An 8,271-nucleotide genomic window follows, 5' to 3' on the forward strand; every position below is an offset into this window, starting at 1 on the left:
CTGGGACTTAGAGGATAAGCTAGGCGGGTGGAGAAGAGCATTTTAAGCAGAGCGAACAGGGTGTTTGTATGTTGTGGACATTTCTACTTCCTAGGTTATTCCAACTAAAATGCTAGAGGAAGGGGCTGGCCCGGTGGCGCAGCGGTTAAGTTCGCACGTTCCGCGTCGGTGGCCTGAGGTTTGCCGGTTCAGATCCCAGGTGCGGACATGGCACCGCTTGGCAAGCCATGCTGTGGTAGGTGTCCCACATATAATGTAGAGGAAGATGGGCACAGATGTTAGCTCAGGGCCAGCCTTCCTCAGCAAAAAGAGGAGGATTGGGAGCAGATGTTAGCTCAGGGCTAATCTTCCTCAAAAAAAAAAAAAGAAAATTGCAAAAACTGCTAGAGGAAGTCCAATAAAATATCTTGAAAGCACTAAAGACCTAACAAGATAGCAAAGAATTACCTGGTCACAATTTAGGAGATGTCAGAGGTGGTTAATAAACTCTTTTTTTTTTAAATCGAGATATAATTGATACAAAACATAATATTAGTTTCGGGTGTACAACATAATGATTCAATGTCTGTATATATTGTGAAATGATCATTACAATAAGTGTTAACATCCATCACCACACATGTTACAAGTTTTTTTCTTATGATAAGACTTTTAAGATCTACTCTCTTAGCAACTTTCGAATATACAACACAGCATTGCTAACTATAGTCCGCACGCTGCACACCACATCCCCAGAGCTTATTTATTTTATAACTAGAAGTTTGTACCTTTTGACCCACTTCACTCATTTTCCCCATCCCTCTGCTCCTGTGTCTGGCAACCACCAATCTGTTCTCTGTATCCACAAGTTCTGGGGGTTTTTGTATTTTAGGTTCCACATATAAGTGAGATCATACGATACTTGTCTTTCTCTGTCTGTCATTTCACTTAGCATGATGCCCTCAAGGTCCATCCATGTTGTTGCAAACAGCAGGATTTCCTTCTTTTTTATGGCTGAATAATATTCCTTTGTGTGTGTGTGTGTGTGTGTGTGTGTGTGTGTGTGTGTACACTATTTTCTTTACCTATTCATCCATTGATGGGCACTTAGGTTGTTTCCGTGTCTTGGCTCTTGTAAATAACGCTGCAACGAACATGAGGGTGCAGAGGTATTTTTGAGTTAGTGTTGTCGAAGCAAATAACCAGTAATCAATCTCTAATAACAAATAGAAGACAGTTTTATTTGAGCCAAACTGAGGACTAGCCCGGGAGCACAGCCTTCACCAAGGAAGAAAGCATTGCCAAGAAGCATGGCTTTTAGTACAGTTTACATAACATTTCAGAACAAAGAACACACATCAAGCATGACAGGGGTGCGTTTTTTTCTCAAAGTTTCAAGGAGATATTTTGTTACAGCTCAGCACGTACACAGCGGGTCAACATGACCCTGGTGCCCTGGGAAGGGAGACTTACCTGGCATCACAGGGAAGGAGGCATTGATCTTTACGTTCAAAGAGCACATTCCTTGCCGTAGGGTAATGAGTGAATGCACCTGTTACTTTAATGGTTAAAGCAGATGGACGATGGACGTTTGTCAGGTACAAGTCAGGCTGAATCAGGTATAAACCAGAATGGCTTCCTCATATACCTCAATGCGTGAAAATTTCTTTTTGTTTTTGTTTCCTTTGGATAAATACCCAGAAGTGCAATTGCTGGATCATATGGTAGTTCCATTTATTTATTTATTTATTATTTTTTTGGTGAGGAATATTGGCACTGGGAATAGCACCCATTGCCCATCTTCCTCTTTTTGTTTGAGGAAGAGTGGCCCTGAGCTAACATCTGTGCCCATCTTCCTCTATTTTGTATTTTGTGGGTTGCCACCGCAGCACAGCCTGATGAGCAGTGTGTAGGTCTGCACCTGGGACCCGAACCCATGAACCTGGGCCGCCAAAGCAAAGCGTGCGAACTTAACCACTACACCACCAGGCCGGCCCCCCATTTTTAAAATTTTTTGAGGAACCACCATACTGTTTTCCATAGTAGCTGCATCAATTTACATTCCTACCAGCAGCCCACAAGGGTTCCCTTTTCTCCACATCCTCACCTACACTTGCTATTTCTTGTCTTTTTGATAATAGCTATTCTGACAGGTGTGAGGTATTGTCTCACTGTGGTTTTGATTTGCATTTCCCTGATCTTTTCCTGTACCTGTCGGCCATTTGTATGTCTTCTTTGGAAAAACATCTATTCAGATCATCTGTCCATTTTTTTTTTAATTTTATTTTTTTCCTTTTTCTCCCCAAAGCCCCCCAGTACATAGTTGTATATTCTTCGTTGTAGGTCCTGCTAGTTGCGGCATGTGGGACGCTGCCTCAGCGTGGTTTGATGAGCAGTGCCATGTCCGCGCCCAGGACTCGAACCAACGAAACACTGGGCCGCCTGCAGCAGAGCGTGCAAACTTAACCACTCGGCCACGGGGCCAGCTCCCTCTGTCCATTTTCAATTGGATTGTTTGTTTTTGCTATTGGTTGTATGAGTTCTTTGTGTATTTTGGATATTAACTCCTTATCAGATATATAATTTGCAAATATTTTCTCCCTTTCCATAGGTTGCCTTTTCATTTTGCTGATTGTCTCCTTCACTGTGCACAAGCTTTTTAGGTTTACGTAGTCCCGCTTGTTCACTTTTGCTTTTGTTGCCTTTGCTTCTGGTGCGTAAATGAATTCTTAAAACTGCTTTTGCCCTGAAGGCATATTTACCAACTCAGCAGGGAACTGTTGTGAAACTGAGCTGCGGTTTTGCTCACTCAAAGTGAAAGTCCAAGGGACGCCTGAGGTGAGAAGTCAGAAAAAGCCAACACTCCCGCTCAGGGGAAAGTCAGACCAGGTGTAAACCTATGTTCTTTTGGCACAAGGAGAAAGATCCCTGTGCAACAGCAAGCCAAACCCAGGCTTCCTGAGGAATAGCAGACCTAATTGGCATCTCAGAGGCAGTGCAAGAAAACTCAAGCAGGACATTTAGCTGAAAGTCGTTCTGGTTTTCTCAGTGCCCCAGACGTCGGGCAAAGGCCAATGACCCATTGGACACGCATGAGAGATCCAGGTCCTCTGCATTCTTGTCACTGCTACTACTATGAGTATTTTTCATTTTAGTTCTAATGCATGTTTAATGCTACCTCTTTTTTTTTTTTTGAGGAAGATTAGCCCTGAGCTAACATCTGCCACCAATCTTCCTCTTTTTGCTGAGGAAGACGGGCCCTGAGCTAGCATCTGTACCCATCTTCTCCTATTTTATGTGGAACGCCTGCCACAGCATGGCTTGACAAGCAGTGTGTAGGTCTGAACCCAGGATCTGAACTCGTAAACCCCAGGCTGCCGAAGTGGAACGTGTGAACTTAACCACTGCGCCACTGGGCTGGCCCCTAATGCTATCTCTTTAATTTGCATTTCTCTAATGTCTAATGATGCCTGACATTTTATTCCCTCTTTGTTGAAATGTCTGTTCATATGGATCATTTGGAGGGTTTTGGGGGGGGGGGGAGGTTGTGTTTTTTTTTTTACTACTGGCTCAAAAGTTTTAATCGTGATAAAGTTAAACTTATCAGTTTTTTTCTTTTATGGATCATGCTTTTGGTGTCATGTCTATGAACTTTCTCCTACACCGGAGTTTCTCACCCTTGGCACCACTGACATTTTGGACTGGATAATTCTTTGGTCTGGGGGGTCTATTCTGTGTACAGTAGGATGGTTATCAGCATCTCTGGCTTGTATCCACTTGATGCCAGCAGCACTGTCACCTCTAGTCATGAAAATCAGAAATGTCTCCAGACATTGAAAGATGTCCTCTGACGGGCAAAATCACCCTTGGTTGAGAACCACAGCCCAGCTCTAAGTCCTGGAGATTTTCTCCTATGTTTTCTTCTGAAAGTTTTATAGTTTTACATTTTATACAAAGTCTGTGATTCATTTTGAATTAATTTTTGCATATGGTGTGAGGTTTAGGTTGAGGTTCATTTTTTGGTGGCCTATGGATGTCCAATTTTTCCAGTACCATTGGTTGAAAAGACTGTCTTTCCGCTGTCGAATTACTTTTGCAGCTTTGTCAAAACTCAGTTGGGTATATTTGTGTGGGTCCATTTCTGGGTTCTCTCTTCTGTTCTGTTGAGCTATGTGTCTCTCCCTCTGCTGATACCACCCTGTCTTGATTACTGTAGCTATACAGTAAGTCTGGAAATCAGGTAGAGTGACATCTCCCACTTTAATCTCTTTCCAAGTTGTTTTGGCTATTCCAGTTTATTTGTTTTTCATATGTACTTTAGAAAACCTTGTCAATATCAACAAAAATTCTTGCCTGGATTTTGAAAGGAGTTGCATCAAACCTGTAGATCAATTTGGGAAGAAGTGACATATTTACTATGGTAAGTCTTTTAATACACGAGCACGGTATGTCTCTCCATTTATTTGGATCTTCTATCTTTATTAGCATTTTGTAGTTTTCAGCATACAACTCCTGTTAGATTTATACTTAAGTATTTAATTTTTGAGTGATTGTAAACGTTAAGTTTTAGATTTCAGTTTCTAAATGTTCATTGCTAGTATGTTGGAATAGAATTGATTTTTGTACGTTGGTCTTGTATTCTGAGACCTTGTTGAACTCACTTATGCATTAGTTCTAGGAGTTTTTTATTATCGTCAATTTATTGGGGTTTTTTTTGGTATACTATCAGGTTACCTGAAAATAGCGACAGTTTTATTCCTTCCTTTCCAATCTGTATGCTTATTTCTTTTTCTTGCCTTATTGCACCGACTAGGACTTCTAGTATGATGTTGAATAAGAGTGGTGACAGCAGAAATCTTTGCCTTGTTCCCAATCTTAGGAGGAAAGCATTAACTCTTTCACCATTAAGTATGAAGTTAGCTGTAGGGTTTTCGTAGATGCTCATTATTGGGTTGTAGTTCCCTTGCATTCCAAGTTTGCTGAGAGAGTTTTTATCATGAATGGGTGTTGAATTTTGTGAAATGCCTTTCTACATCAATGGATATGATCATGTGGTGTTTCTTCATTAGCCTGTTAATATGGTGGGTTGCTTTGTTTGATTTTTGAATACTGAACCAGCCGTATTTTTGGAATTAATCCTAAGTGGTTGTGGTGTAAAATTGTTTTTATATGGTGCTAGATTCAATTTGCTAGTATTTTGTTGAGGATTTTGCATCTGTGTTTATGAGGAACGATGTCTCATAAACATGTCTCTGGTCTTTGCCTGGTTTTGGTGTCCTGGTAATGCTGGCCTCATTATTTACGCTAGGAAGTGTTCCCTCTTCTATTTTCTGGAGATTGTGATAATTGGCATTAATATTGCTTTAAATATGGGTAGAATTCTCCGGTGAAACTATCTGGGTCTGGAGGTTTCTTTTTTGAGAGTGTGAGGTAAGAGTGAACGCAGCAGGTCTGTTGCACTCATTTCTCCTTTATCTTTGTATCCATGGTGATGACCCTTAGTCAAACTCTGGGAACCAAACTCCTGGAATATTCACACAGCAATGGGTAAGATGTTATTCTCTGTGCCCAAAGCAGTGGATTGAGAAAAAACAGATTATCAGCATGTTTAAAGTAAACATAAAGATTCACCGTGCACACCTGGTCCTGGTTTGCGGCCATGCTTGGTCACACGGCAGGTGTGTGACCAGCTCCCTTTAAGAACTTTGGACTCCAAGACTCAAGTCCTGGGCAAAACATCTCACATATGTTCCTGTAGTTTGTATCTAAAGAAGACGTGTCCTTGGTATCCCATAGAGAGATAAGAAAGTGTGCACTTGACCCCTCCAGGCTTTGTCTATGAATATCTTTTTCCTGCTGTTTCTGCATTGTATGCTTTGCTATAATAAATCTTAACCTTGAGTACAACTTTATGTGGAATCCTATGAGTCCTTCCAGTGAGTTACCAAACTAGTTGTGGGGCCACTGAGACGGGAGATTGTTTTTTTAAAACTATGAATTCAATTTCTAAAATTGTTACAAGCCTTTTGAAATTATTTATTTCATGTTGAGTGAGTTTTGGTAGTTTTTGGTTTTAAAGAAATTGGTCCATTTCATCCAAGTTCTTAACGTATAGAGTTGCCTTATTATCCTTTTAAGGTCTTCAGAGTTGATAGTGAGAATCAATATTTTATTGTATTTTTTGGTTTTCAAGGCATCTTCATGGAAATTCTCTGACTTGATTCTAACCACAACCTCACGTGGCAGGCACGGCAGGTGTATTATTCACATTCAGTTGATGAAGAAACATCCTTGCTTAGAAGTGACTTTTTGCAGGCTACATGAAAAGTGAGCTGCAGAGCTGATGTTAGAGGCCAGGGATCCTGACTCCAAGCTTCTCTGTTGGTAATAAGGTCCCAACTATCACTCCTACGTAGCTCTGTTTCCTTCCATACCTACTGCTCAGCTCTTTCTCAAGTGGTTTCTTTACTTTCTACCTACCCTTTCCTGTTATGCTTTTTCTTTAGTAAACCCGATCTTAGGGATCTTTTCCTTAGTCTACTCCAGACCATCTTGCACCCAGCCTCTCTCCTTTCTAGGCCTTAACTCTGTCAAATCATATTTGCTCTCTTTGGAGACCCCAATATACTAAGGTCTAATCCAGTGCTTTTGAACAGGGGGCAATTTTGTCCCTCAAGGGACAGTGGGCAATGTCTGGAGATATTTTTAACTGTCACAACTAGGGGGTACTTTGGGTATCTATTGGGAAGAGGTCAGGCATGCTGCTAAACATCCTATAATGCACAGGACAGCCCCCGCAACAAAGAATTAGCCATCCCCAAGTGTCAGCAGTGTCGAATTTGAGAAACCCTGCTCTAAGCCTGTGGCTGGGAGGCCTCGTCTGACTCCTGACTGGCTCTTTGTATGTGAAGTAGCTGTGCCAGGCCATCGGGTCTGTACTGCTTTGAGTTTATGGTGGACAACTGGCCAGTTGTGGCTTTGTGGGCTACACAGACGAGAGGAGCTTCCTGCCACACAACCACAAGATAGGACTCTGGACCCCTCCGGACTTCCACTTAGAATTCCACGAAGACTGAATTACATGCGCCAATGTCAGAGTGCAGGATGCCAAGCCCCACAGCCTGAATGAGTTATGGCCACACTTGCAGTGTGTGCTGCTCTGAGATGTCACTGTAGCATTGGAGTGACAGGCGTCGTGGTGATGATGGTGGTGGTTTCTTTCCCCAAACACTGGAAATCTATTGTTTTTCCATCATCCACTCCATGGTGCTTATGGTTTTTACTGGTGTGTTTTGTGGCTGTCGTTCTCATGGGTGTGCTTTAGAATGGCCTGGATCAGTACAACTTGGGTGAAGAGATGACCTCTGAAGCTTCTGGTGATGACTTTGACCAGAGGGACAATGGCTGGAAATTGATCCGTACAGATGTTTTCTGCTTCCTTCCATACCATGGTCTGCTCTGCGTTGTGCTTAGCATGGGTGCCTAGCTCCTGGCCCTAGGCACTGGTGAGATGATAAGAATTAATCAGGGATTTTTCTCAAGGAGTAGAACTAAGTAGGAAGTTTGTTCAGAAAAGGTTTGCAGATCTTCTTTCCAAGGTGAGTGGCAGACCTAAGGGGTGGGGTGGCTCTAGAAAGGATGAACATACCCTATTGTGTGTTTTCTGGGCAACAGAATTGGGGAGATTGTTTTGCTAGAGTCCTTGGATCTGGGAGAAATGGGGCTGATTCCTCTGAATTTGCGAGAAGAAGGATAGGTGAGACCTAATGCAAGCTTTACACTACTGCCCTCCAGGCATTATAATCATGGCACTGCTGGGCCTGTTCCATGTGCACCATCGTGGGGACATTAACACAGTGCCGTCTTGCAAGCCCTGACCTGCGGCATCTCTGCCTACGTGTCCAGCCACTTCTGTCAGCAGATCGGAGGTGAGCATTGGGTGTGGAACATCATTCTCACCACCAGTCTCTTCTCTGGTGAGGACTTCCCTTTCCCTGTGGGCTGGCCTGGGCTCAAAGGCTTAGAACGCATTATGGAACCTGGAATAGAGTCAGAGTGAGGCTTCCTGCCTGGACTGTCACATGTCTGCTTCCTTGTCCTAAGATCCACTGGTTCGAGGCTGTCCAGCGTTATAGTCTTCATATTGGTAATTTGTATCTTTCTTTTATTGGTCTTGCTAGAGGTTTATCAGTTTTATTGATCTTTCAAAAACCAGCTTTTTGTTTAATTGCCTTTCTGTTGTTTTTATGTTTTTCATTCCATTGATTTTAGCTCTTTATTATTTCCTTCCTT

The 8,271-nt window shown here is 42.4% G+C and overlaps 1 pseudogene; it reads left to right on the forward strand.

Moving 5' to 3' along the window:
- Positions 1 to 1,134: 1,134 nt before the first annotated feature.
- LOC124242578 (transmembrane 9 superfamily member 1-like) lies at positions 1,135 to 8,038 on the forward strand (annotated as a pseudogene).
- The last annotated feature ends 233 nt before the right edge of the window (positions 8,039 to 8,271 follow it).

The sequence above is a fragment of the Equus quagga genome, chromosome 7 (assembly GCF_021613505.1).
Source record: "Equus quagga isolate Etosha38 chromosome 7, UCLA_HA_Equagga_1.0, whole genome shotgun sequence".
NCBI classification, from domain to species: domain Eukaryota; kingdom Metazoa; phylum Chordata; class Mammalia; order Perissodactyla; family Equidae; genus Equus; species Equus quagga.